Source organism: Mesoplodon mirus (genome assembly GCF_964341445.2).
Source record: "Mesoplodon mirus genome assembly, chromosome: 7".
In the NCBI taxonomy this organism is placed as follows: Eukaryota; Metazoa; Chordata; class Mammalia; order Artiodactyla; family Ziphiidae; genus Mesoplodon; species Mesoplodon mirus.
The window spans coordinates 117,849,287-117,863,166 of NC_138983.1; positions in this window are offsets into that span (position 1 = coordinate 117,849,287).

Here is a 13,880-nt window from a genome sequence, read left to right on the forward strand (position 1 = left end):
GTCAATGGTATCTCAATAAAACTGGGGGAAAAAAAAAGCAGAATCTTGGGGTTTTTTTACAGCCTTCTAGTAAACCTCACTGGTTTTCAAACCAATTAAAGGGGCTTGTCTGCCTGGTGTCAGACCTGGTGTCAGGGTGTGGTGCCTAATGTGGAGTTCAAACCCCTTGCTCCTTAGGGAGGATCTCTGAGCCAGTGATATCTACCTCCTCTTCTGCTCACCTGCTAGGGGTATGGATCACGACTAGATACTTCTCCCCTCCTACCACACTCCATGTGGTTCTTTCTGTACAGTGTTCATTGTAGAAGAGCCATTCTGCTAGTCTTCAGGTTGTTCTCAGCGACAGTTGCTCTATTTGTAGTTGTAGTTTTCATGTGTTCATGTTCATGGGTGGAGGTGAGCTCAGGTCTTTCTACTCTGCCATCTTGATCCCTCTCCCTAAGTAATCATGTAATCATTTTTCATTAGTTTTTAGTTTATCATGCCATTTGTTAAAAAATGTGTATACACACATGTATATACACATGTTTATTTGTATTACTCTTTCCCTTTCTTATAAAAGGTAACATACTATATATGCACTTTCCTTTTTTTAACTTAGCAGTATGTTAATATGTAGAAATGTTCCACAATCTCTTTTTTATACCTGAATAGTACTACATTGTGTGACTGCACCATAATTTCTCCAACCAGCCCCATTTGTGCCGTTTCCAGTCTCTTACTACTAGCAATAGTGCTGTAGTGTATAGTCAGGTGTGTACATCTTTTTGTATTATTGCAGATATAGTGGTATGGTTGGATCAAAGGACAAAAGCATATGTAATCTACTAATTATCAAATAAAATATTTTGATTAAATTAAAATTAAGCACTCTAAAAAAAGACACGACACCATTAAGAGAATGAAAAGGCAAGTCACAGAGCAAGAGAAGTTATTTGCAACATATACGACTGACAGAGGAGCCTCAACTAGAATGTATATATGTGTATATAAATCTTTTAAATCTACAAGAAAAAGAAAGGCAACTTAATCCGCTAGAAAAATGGATTCAATAACATTAAAATTATGAATAGAAATTGAAATAAAAACTTGTAATTGTTAAAGTCAAAAAGTTGGCTAAAACCAAGTGTTGATGAAACTACAGAGCTATTGGAAAATTGGTGGTAGTGTTGATTGGTACAATTTGGAAAACAGTTTGATGTAATTTATTAAAGCTGGAAATACACATATTCATGATTCAGCATTTCCTCCCCAGATATATGCACAACTAAAATGTGTGTAATTGTGCACTAAGAGGTGTGTTCAAGAGTGTTCATAGTATCATTGTGCAAGCATCCACATGTAGAATGGTTAATAAGTTGTGGTTCATTCATGCAATGGAATGTTATATACTCATGTAGATGAATAGACTGCATCTACCTGTCACAATGTGAAATTTTAAACATAATATTGAATGAAATAAGCCTGACATACTCTCGGTGCATATCTGCATTTTTAGAAGAGGGAGGGAGGATTACCTGGGAATAATGGATATTGCTGCTCTGGGGTCAGAGTACCTTGGTTTGTTTCCTAGCTTCTTTTTTTCTAACTTTATGACCTTGGAAGGCTGCTTACCTTTTTGTATCTGTTTCCTTATTTCTACAATGGAGATGATAATAGTAACTGCCTCATAGTGCTGTGAGGATCAAGTGTGCTAATAAATGTGCTCAGAGCAGGACTCAGCACATAGAGCTCAATACAGGCGTTCCTCTGTATCTCTGGTGGATTGATTCCAGGACTCCCCAGGATTACCAGATCTCTTATAAACATGGTGTAACCCAGCACTCTGTATTTTTGGGTTCAGCATCTGCAGATTCAACTAACCACTAATCAGCAGATGGTGTAGATGTAAAACCCGTAGATATGGAAGACCTAGTGTGTATAGTAATGATTAATTTCCTCTTTCTCCCTTTCCTCTCCTTTTCTTCATTGTTGTTATTTAAGTTATTATTATTATTATTATTATTATTACTATTCTCTCAGGCCACAGTTAATGCAGAGGCTCTCAACTATCTTTTAAAGTAAGAAAGCATATAGCTCTCCTTTCTCTCAAGGCTCCAACCCCATGGGAGGAAGTCTTCCTAGGGAGACTACCCTTTTTCTTTTGAGAACTCTTTCTTTTTTTTTTTTTTTTTGAAATTAGTTGGTCAATTTATTTTATTTTATTTTTTATTAGTTTCTGCTTTATAACAAAGGGAATCAGTTATACATATACATCTGTTCCCATATCCCTTCCCTCTTGCATCTCCCTCCCTCCCATCCTCCCTATCCCACCCCTCCAGCCGGTCACAAAACACCGAGCTGATCTTCCGGTGCTATGTGGCTGCTTCCCACTAGCTATCTACCTTACGTTTGGTAGTGTATATATGTCCATGCCTCTCTCTTGCTTTGCACAGCTTACCCTTCCCCCTCCCCATATCCTCAAGTCCATTCTCAAGTAGGTCTGTGTATTTATTCCTGTTTTACCCCTAGGTTCTTCATGACATTTTTTTTTCTTAAATTCTATATATATGTGTTAGCATACAGTATTTGTTTTTCTCTTTCTGACTTACTTCACTCTGTATGACAGACTCTAGGTCTATCCACCTCATTACAAATAGCTCAATTTCATTTCTTTTTATGGCTGAGTAACATTCCATTGTATATATGTGCCACATCTTCTTTATCCATTCATCGGATGATGGACACTTAGGTTGTTTCCATCTCCAGGCTATTGTAAATGGAGCTGCAATGAACATTTTGGTACATGACTCTTATCAGAGCTTGAGCCTGGGGGCATAAGCTGTTCTGTCCTTTGTTCTGTATATTCAGGTGATGGGGAGGAGCCTAAAAGGCCTGGCTGTTCCAAATGTAGTTCTTAATATAATTACCCTGATTGTTGTCCCTATTGACCTCTGTGACTATTGGATTTAGTACTTTGAGTTTGGAGCTTCTCCAAAGCACCCTTGAGAAGAACTATACTCCCCTTTGGTATATTGGACAGATGTTTTGTCTGCTATGGCTTCTCTGTCTATCTGATCCCAGGGAGTTCCAGATATTATAAATTTGTCCACATTTTTATTCTGTTGATTGCATTCTTTATCATTTTCTAGTACTATTATGTTTTTTTCCTTTAAAAATATGTTGGGATTTCTGTCATTTCAACAAAACTTTTGGAGAGAGGAGGTAGGTAGAAGTGCTCCTCTTTGATCTTGTTGTCGGTTCAGAATTAGACTATATTTGACTCTTGTTATTTAGACGTGTTTTCTGATTGTCTGTTCCTATCTGACAAGAAGATGTTATATCTTCTGAGATTAGCTTAATTTCTGTTAGGTTTTCCCCTACCTCCTGATTATGTTTCCTCCCTCTCTTCCTGTGTACCACATGCTTTAAATCTCTCTGGGAGCTAGCCCCTAGAATAATGCCCCAGTTTGACACTAAATGAATGTTTGAGTAATTTGCATTAAATATGGCATTTTCCTCTATTTTTAAATGTATTTTCATCCAAGCAACTTTTTCCCAAATATATCACATTTCTCCTCTGGGTTGTCATTTGATACAAGTACTAGGTCACTGGGAAAATACTGGCCTCTTGCTCGACCTTGGCCTCCCAAACCTCTACTGCTGTAGATTTCCAATTTCCAAGGATGGCTGAAAAAGTAATTTATGACTCACGGATTCCTGCTGTAGTAATTCAGTAGAGGCAATAAAGTGGTAGGGAAGATGTAAGTTAAGAGTAGGGGTAATTATACAGCTACAGACCTTTCATTAAATCCCAGGTTCTCAGAAGAGCATGGTAAAATTGGACTCAATTTGAGCTTGATTTAGTATCCAATATATCTGACATTTGATGTGGACATGGCAGTAAAAGCCTCTATGCAGCGATAATAATCATCATCAAGGGAATAGACTCATCCTCATTCTGGTTGGTCTCTGCTATGTATGACAGCGTGCAGAGAAAGGATCTGACAAGTCTAAACAACAATCTAGAGCTCAGGCCAAATAGTCTGGGGTTCAGGGGACAAATATTGCTTCTAAAGGACATGGAAATACAAAATAGAAAACCACAGCATCTGTCACTTTGCAAGATTGGGCAAACCCAAGAGAAGGCTACAACCTGTGACAGCAAGTGGCTGGCCAGGGCTCACACATACTCCATTCACTGAGGTGGGTGGGGCTCTGAAAAGACCTCCAAGCCTGGGGATGATGGACTCTGGCCAGGCTAGGGTTCGTCTTGCAGATTGCAGCTGGGGAAGTTACGGATTAGCATGCATCTTTGTTTCTTCCAGTTGTTCTTCTGGGTTTTCAATGCCCCTTCCATCTCTAAGACCTATTGCTCTTTGCAGCTGGTCTTCTTTGTTTGCCAATCAGAAAGGTCCTCATTCCTAAAGTTGGGTGATGGGTGAAATGAATGCTTATGAGCTCCTCCTTCCCAGCCTCTGATCCTATGAGAGGAGCCAGTGTGGAACAGAATCTTGAATCAAGCAGGCCCCAGGGATTTCAGCCAGTGGTGTCAGCACTTCCTCTGCCTTAGGTGTTATTTGTTTATTTATTTTTTTTAACAAATTTGACATAGTGATACTACTGGGTGCTGGCAGACCTTGCAAATTTGTCTTGCCAACTGCTCCTGCCAAAGCAAGAAGGTGAAAGGGCAGCCACAGATGCTGCCATCACAGCCGCAACCATCTGCTAGATGATTATCTGCATACAGTGCTGGTGAGAGGAGTGGGAAAGAAGAGGACACACTTGAAATGTACGGGCCACTCCAGCTTAGACTCCAGAACACAGCAGAGCTCATAGGTGGTTTCTTGTTTTCCTTTCCTGAGGTAACTCTCCACACCTCCCCACTGCCTCTCACCTCCTCCAACTCTACCATTTCCTGGTGAACATTCAGATGGTGAGCAATGCCCACCTCCCACCCCTTTCTTGGGAGTGCTTCTCAGAGTTGTGGCACCTTTAGGGCCTGCCTTCCAAGCAGAGATTTTGTCACCATTCGACCCTCTAGTTCCCTGACCTCTAGTCTTTAAAAATCGATTAAAATCTTTTTCTTTTTCTTTTTTTTTTGGCCAAGTGGCATGCGGGATCTTAGTTCCCCAACCAGGGATTGAACTGGCTCCCCACTTCAGTGGAAGCTCAGATTCTTAACCACTGGACCACCAGGGAAGTCTCTCTCCTCTTTCTTGAATCTTTTTCAACCCCAGTATAGAAGTTAATGCTGCTCGCATTTAGGCCTCCCAGACGTAAATGTTACCATGATTTTGTTATTAATATGCAGGTCAATAAAGGCTATAAACAATTCTAGGATGTTGGCTAAGTCAACTTCTCTACACCCCAGTGTTCCCGTTTCTAAAGTAGCAGGTAGCATTCATAAATTCTAATACTTATTGAGCACTTTGATATATGTCAGGCACTATTTTAAGTACCCTGAGAAGTAGGTATTATTATTATCATCTTTATCTTACAGATGAAGAAACTGAGGTGTAGAGAGTGTAAGTAACTTTTCCATGCAGCTAAAGGTGGTAGAGCTAAGGTCAATTCTAGGCAGCTTGGCTCCAGGTCTTGTTCTTCTATTCACCATATTACACTGTCTCTAGAGTCCGTTCCAGTTTTAAGATTCCACAATTTTCTTCAAAGCTCTAGCTTTTCTTTTTTTCCTTATCATGGAGAAAAGGATTGCTAGAGTTCAGGACTTTAAATGATTATGAATTTCTCATCCTAGTAGAAATGTAGCAGTTCATATCTGGATTGTTAGGCTTCCAACCTTTTCCTGACTCACCAATTCCTGGAACTGCCCATCATGTACACCAGGCCATTCCTCAACCCCCAGCAGCAACTGCTGACTTCTCATATCAAGTGTCGACTTCATCAGGCTACTTTAGAAGCTTTCCAACTATATGAATTTGTGCTTCCTGTGTGATACCATTGCTTTCTAACACATTTCTCCATATATAGTAAAACTTGTATTCTTGTTTTCTTATCCTCCCACTTCATTTTGCCCTGAACATTTTGTTTTCATAAGGAATTCACTGTTTTACATTTGTTTGCTTCTCTGTTTACAATGTGATTTCAGATATCTTATTCCATTGTCTCCCCATGACAAACCTGTATTATTGTAACCAAAGATTAGTTTTTCTACCTTCTGACATGTCCACCCCAATTTCTTCTTCCTCATAACTGTCAAAGGACTATTTCAGAATGAATAAATCTGTCCATATCACTCCCTTGCTTACATGGACAGATATAGAATATGGACAGACACCACAATGTCTCATCCCTCTAATCTTTTGCTCTTGCTCTTCCTGGGGCATCACCTGCCGTTTTCTTTCATTGCCTCTCTAATTCCTATTGTCCTTTATGATTCTGGGGCCAGCTCATCCAGGCAATTTCTCCGCTAAGCTCCCTGCTCCAAGGTCATGATCCCCTAGTGTGTCCATCCACATCCTAACATTCGTCAGTTTGTATTGAAACGATTTATTTGTTATGTGCCTTTTCTCCCAAACTACCTTTATTCTTGAAGTACTAAAGTATATCAGATATATCTTTGAAGATTTTGAATCCCCGAATCTTAATACTGCTAAACTAAATAAAGTATGTAGACCTGACTGAATCCTCATTTTATTGATCAGTCAACTGAGTCTGAGAAAGGTTAAATCAACTTCTGCAGGTCTCATGGCTGAAAATGACAGAGCTAGGATTACACTTCAGGACTGCCAGTGCCTTAAAATTCTTGCCCAAGTTGTCCTAAATATGTGGAATAATCTTCCTCCTATTTTACATGTCTCTCCCTCTTTTTCAAATAGTTTCCCAAGATGTACCTTCTCCACCAACCTTCTCCCTCAGCTCAAGCTTATAATGACTCTATTTACTGGATTACCTATTTTATATCACATTTCCCCCCACTTGTCTCTAATCTTTAGATCAGGAACTGCATCTTCTTTCCTCTCTGCCTCATTGCTTAAAAAGGGCGCCAAGTGGGCCACAATCAGTGCTCTCCTTCTGACTTAAATACATCAAAGGAAACCTCAGTGCACATGAACAACACACTTGCCTAGTTTGTGGAGATAATTATTAAGCTTCACTCTGTGCCTAGGGCTGGGCCTCCTCTAGCTCTCCCTCATTTATTCCAGTGTAATGTGCTATGTCAGTTTCCCACTACACCCCATTTCTTTGAGACATCTCCACTTGGCTGAACAGTCCTGGCATCTGATACAGCCTGAGCAGATTTGTCTTGCTCCGACTGTATAGTAGAAAATGCAAGGGCCTTGGAATCAAAAGAACTAGGTTTGTGTCCCAGGTCTTTGAGCCCCAGTTTCTCATCTGAATGTTGGGAATCAAAATAGCATATGTCCTGTTTAAGTTACAGAGTTATTACTGTAGGAAGAAATGGGAAAAATACATGTGAAATGTATTTTAAAAATTTCAAATATACATAATATATATAATACAGTTTATCCTTTGTCCTTATTATTTGTGGATTCTGTATTTGTAAATTCACCTAAAGTTTATTTGTAACCTCAAAATCAATACTTGTGGCACTTTTATGGTCATTTGCAGGCATGCACAGGGCTGTGAAACATTTGGGTTGTTCAACATTCATGTTCCCAGCTGAGGGGGAACAAGGTGATGCTCTGCCTTCCTGTTTCAGCTCATACTGTAAACAAGTGTCATTTTCACAATGTATTTAGTGCCATTTCTTTTTTGCATTTTTGTACTTTTTGCTTGTGATTTCATGGTATAAAATGGCCTTCAAGCATAGTGCTGAAATGCTGCCTTATATTCCCAAGTGCAAGAAGGCTGTGATTTGTCTTTGGGGAAATTACAGTACTATAACTCATACCTTCACTCAGGTATGAGTTATAGTACTGTTGCCTGTTAGTTTAATGTTAATGTACCAACAATATATAATTAAATTAGATGTCTTTAAATGGAAGCACACATGAAACAATACTGTGTGTTGATTGGTTGATGAAAATGTTGTGACCAGAGGTATTTGTAAAAACAATGGCTTTGTACTTGCTAGTTCAATGTTCATGATAACTTTATAGAACATAACTACCATGAATAATGATAATCAATTTTATAAGATTTTAAGAGAATCTTCTCGCTTGAGGCCACTGCTATTCTGTTTCTTGACCAGTCCCAATCCTTAGCCCAGTGATCCTCAAACTTTTTTTGCTCCTTAAAGATCATGGAGGAGCCTGTTAAAATGTGAATCCCTGACCATAACCCTGGAGATGTAGATTGAGTAGCTTTTGATGCAGATAGTGGTCCAGGAGCATATATGGAGAAGGCCTGACTCAGACAAAGGCTCTTGGGTGGCAGGCTATGGACAATCACGAACTTATCATGCTAGGATCAGTAAGTCTTCTGAAGAATTTCTGTCAAACCCAGTGCTCTGAGAATCTTTTCCCCTGGCCTGACCCCAATTCCTGTAGGTTCCCTTTCTTATCTTTCACTGGAGTTTCTGGAGCCAGAGATGAGGGGAAGGCCGAGGAGAGAGGAAGGGAATGACCACACTAGTACCAATCACTCAAGCCTTTGAGGTTTTGGAGAATCCCAGGCACATCCTGCTCTTCAACTTTTTACTAAATTGTCTCCTCAGACATGGATGAGAAGCCAAATCATATCCCCCCCAGCCCACAAACACCAGACTGAGCAGCAGCACGGCCACTGCTGTCAGATTAATACTTCATACCAGATAAGTGGTAACACTGGCCAATACTTAAATTCATTGCGCTTTGTCAAGGGAATGCTAATTAGTTTCCTACAAGAATTGACTTTTCCAATTAATCTCTGCTCCCAAACATGACAAGAATATTTAGAGACTTTTTTTAAATGACAAGGACTTTATGTTGTGTTCAATGAGGAAAAAAATACGTTTTCAGAGCTCATCAATCTCATGCTCAAAGTAGGGCACTCCAGGAGTCAAGATAGTATGTCCTCACAGAGTGTTAAAGAAGGTGGTTACAGTGGAAGAAGGTGTGCTGTGGACATCAGACAGCCTTGGTTCAACCTCTTGCTTTGTTATTTTCTAGCATTGTGAGTTCAGAAAAAGTACTCAACCTCCCTCTTCTTCTTCTAGAAAAAAATGTAGACAAAGGCTTCTGTAAGGTTAGAAGACGCCATGAAGGTTCCCAGCCTGGTACACCTTGGAACATGGTAAGAGCTCCACAGATGTTAGCTTTCTCTCCCTTCCTCTTCCAACCTCCTGTAGACATCAGGAGGCTTTCTCATTTCTTTCATGTCTCTGTGGTATTGGCTATGCTCCAAATTCTAGATGGAGTACTTTCTACCCCGCTTCCTCCCTCTCCTTTTCCTTTGAAAATTTCTTCCATTTCTTTAGAGCCTTTTGTGAGAATGACCTTAATTGACAAGATGATTCTATGCTGATGTGATTATGGATAGTAAGGAGTTAATGCATCACCCTTCCCATGTGACAAGTTCCACTTTATCAGGGATTTTCCAGAAATGAATACTGGGAATTTCTGAGTGACTTAGTTTGAGAGTGGGGGGCATCTCTCAAGTCAGGAGAGGTTTAGCATGTATGAGGTGTTGGCCTTGACTGAGGACTTATTGCTGGAGGATGATTCAACTTTGAAGGGAGAAGGCTAGGATCCTGAATTATGAAACAAGACAGTCATATATATAAATCTTGACTTTACCACTTACTGTGTCACCCTAGGCAAATAATGACCTTTCTGAGCCTGAGGTTTCTTAGCTGTAAAACAAAGGTAACAATACTTGTCCTTTAGAGTTTTTGTGAAGATAGGGAGTATTATAGGTAACTGTCTGGCTCATAGTATGAGATCAACAAATGGCAGTTGCTATTATAGATCAGTGAAAGGTTGAGTTGGAAATGGGTAACAGCTGACAGGCTCAGTGAGTATGAACTGTGTCAGTAATTTTCAACTAGTTTTACTAGTTTCTTTCAACTAATAATTTCACACTTAGTGATAATCTGGTGTCAAGCTAATTTCAAGATAAATCGTAAGCAATTTTTTTCTCTATTAACAGTTAAATAACTAACATTTGGGATAATTTTTAAGCTATCACTCTCATTTATTTGTCTTCTGATATGCTTTCTTGAATAGGAGAGAAAGGTGTGGATTAAATGCCAGTTTCCTGGAAAGAACGTATATGAGAATGTATCTTGTATGTGAACATCCTTCATTGTGTATATTAAGGGATAAAAAAGGTTAAAAGTCACTGAGGTAAGTTAGAGCCAGAAGCGGCAGCTAGTCAGGTAGGTACTGACAATACCCTTTGGGGCTCCCTGCTTCAGAGTTATGTGAGTGTGCACAGCTGACTGTATGGCCCCTACCCTCTTTTTCTCCACACACCTGTTTTGCTTGGTGTGAAGCCATTGTCCAGATCTTTCTCTGGGTACAGGCTGGTTGCAACTTTGGTTCCTTGGGGCTGATCACACTGAAAATGCCTTGGATCTCTCCAGCAGCCAAGTGCCTGAGGCTCCTGGATTCACTCAACTGGACTTTCACATCATCCTCTGATACATGAGCTTGAGGGTTACCATTAGTAGAGAAGCCAGTTTTAGGAGTAGGACTTGTTTGTCCACTGAAAAAGTAAGAACTTGTCCTTCCCCAAGATTTATTCAAATCAAGTACTCCCTGAGCTTGTGCTGAAAACAGGGAGAAGCCGATTGACCATCAGTAATGACCCACCTCTCCTAGGCTGAGTTGGGTATAACTTCTGTAGGAACTAATATGATGTTTTTGCCTTTTTATTTCTCTCACTCTTCTGATTTTTCTTTATAGCTCAGGCATAGGTACACAGCAGGCACCAAGAAAATGTTTCTTCAATGTTTAAACAAATGACTGGAGTAGCTTATGTTTGTCTAATATAATTCCAGTGCGATTAAGCATAGGAATGCTTCTTTAAGGAAAATTGAAGGAAATTGTTCAAAAAGGTTTTGGGTTGCACCAAACAAAACAAAGGAAAGCAATATATGAATAAACAAAAGTTTATTGTGTTCTTCTTGCTCCAGGAATGATTGCTCTATACTTTCCAGATAGGAAAACTAAGGCATGGAGAATATAAATGATTTGCCCTAGTTCACACAAGTAGTAAATAGGAGATCCAGGATTTGGAACCAGATTTAACTTATTTCCCTCATCTACCCACTCATATAACCCACATTAAATATAAGGAATGCGAGTATGTGGCATCAGAACCCCTTAGGTTGTGAAGGAAATAATTAAGCTGGGTTGCCTCATCTAAAAAAACCTCCCTTTTTAACTTCAAAATAAATTAGGTTGGCAAAATACATACCATTTGGCCATTAATATAGTTGATTAAATCAACACTAAGGATTTCTGTTCAAGGAAGGGCACCATAGAGAGAGATAACTAAGAGATGATAGACTGGGAAGAGATGTCTTGTGATGTCTAGAATCAAAAACAATTAATATCTAAACTATAGAAGGAAATTCTTTATTTAATAGGAAAAGACAGAAACCACAATAACTAATGTGGAAAAAAACCTCTCCAAACAACGAAAAAACCCAAACTCTTTAAATAGATGAGATGGTTCCAAGTCACTCATTATCAGAGATGTGTAAATTAAAACAACCACTTTCTTCATTTTTACTAAGTCTGGGTGTAAATTGGATAACATGGAGTGTTACCAAAGCTGTGGGGAAGCAGGACCCTCTTGCTGAACTGTGAGCTAACACAGGCATTGTGTGAAGCCATCTGGTGGCCCTCAGTGAAGTCAAGTCTCTCCCTGCTCCATGACCCAGCAATCCATTCCTGGGTCTATATCCCAGAAAATCCTTCTGTAAGTCCATAGAAGGACTTAGCTGAATGTGGTCGTGTGGAGCTGAACCACCTTTATGGTGGCTGCTGTCTATGTCTGCTCTGCAGCAGTCAGGAGTGAGAAGCACACTCAGCAACATGGATAAATCTTAAAATGAGATTAGAGTGAAAAAAAAGAGAATGAAGTCTGTTATCCAATATTCAGGTTAATTAAAGATAAAGCTATTTTTACAAGAAAAAAATTGTTCCAATTTACTGAGGTATAATTGACGAAGTTATAAGTTATTTAAAGTGTACAATGTGGTGATTTGATATACATATACATTATGAAAGTATTCTCTCCATCTAGTTAATTAACATATCCATCACTTCACGTTTGTCTCTTTTTTGGTGAGATCATTGAAATTCTACTCTTTTTGCATATTTTAGTTATACAATAGCGTTATCAACAATAGTTACCATGTTATACAGTAGATCCTCAGATCTTATTCATCTTACAGCTGAGAGTTTGTACCCTTTTACCAAGCCATCCCTATTTTTCCCAACCCTCAGCCCAGTTTGCTACTCCATTTCTTTCTTTTTTTCAACATCTTTATTGTAGTAAAATTTCTTTACAATGGTGTGTTAGTTTCTGCTTTATAACAGAGTGAATCAGCTATACATATACATATGTTCCCATATCTCCTCTCTCTTGTGTCTCCTTCTGACCCTCCCTATCCCACCCCTCTAGGTGGTCACAAAGCACCAAGCTGATCTCCTTGTGCTATGTGGCTGCTTCCCACTAGGTATCTATTTTACATTTGGTAGTGTATATATGTCCATTCAACTGGCAACCACTTTTCAATTCTGTTTCTATGAGTTTGACTTTTTAAATAGATTCCAAATATAAGTGATATCATACAGTATTTACATTTCTCTGATTTATTTCACTTAGCAATGCCCTCCAGGTTCATCCATATTGTCATGAATGGTAGGATTTCCATCTTTTTAAAGGCTGAATGATATCCCATTGTGTGTGCCTATCTATCTATCTATCTATGTATCTATTTATCTATCTATCTACTTATCTATCATCTATCTGTCTGTCTGTCTATCACATTTTCTTGATCTATTCATCCATTGATGGATACTTAGAGTGTTTCCATACCTTAGCTATTGTGAATAATGCTACAATGAATGTGGGAGTATAGATTTGTGTGTGTGTGTGTGTGTGTGTGATAATGATTTCATTTCCTTTGGATATATACCCAGAAGTGGGATTTTTAATTTTTTGAGGAACCTCCATACTGCTTTCCATTGTGGCTATGCCAGTTTACATTCCCACCAACTGTGTCCAAGGGTTCCCTTTCCTCCACATTCCCATCAGAATTCGTTACCTCCTGTCTTTTGGACAATAACCATTCTAACAGGTGTGAGGTGGTTGTGGTTTTGCTTTGCATTTCCTTGATTATTAGTGACATTGAGCACCTTTTTGTGTTACTCTTGGCCATTTGTATATCTTCCTTGGAAAAATGTCTATTTAGGTATCTTCCCATTTTTTAACTGAGTTGTTTATTTTATAGCTATTGAGTTTTGTAAGTTCCTTGTATATTTTGGATATCAACACTTTATTGAATATGGTTTGCTAATATTTAATACTTCCACTCAATATATTGCCTTTTTGTTCTGATGATGGTTTCTTTCACTAGGCAGAAGCTTTTTAGTTTGATGTAGTCCCACTTGTTTATTTTTTCTTTGGTTGCCTTTATTTTCAGTGTCAAATCCAAAGAAATGATCTCCTGTGTTTTATTCTGAGAGTTTTACAGTTTCAGGTCTTAATTCAAGTCTTTAATTCACTTGAGGTGATTTTTGTGAATGGTATAAGAGAGGAATCCAGGTTTATTCTTTTGCATGTGGTTGTCAGGTTTCCCAACACCACTTTTTAAAAAGTTATTATTGGATTACAGTTGATTTACAATGTTGTGTTAGTTTCAGGTGTACAGCAAAGAGAATCAGTTATACATATACATATATTCATTCTTTTTCAGATTCTATTCTCATATAGGTTATCACAGAATACTGAGTAGAGTTCCCTGTGTTATACCATAGATC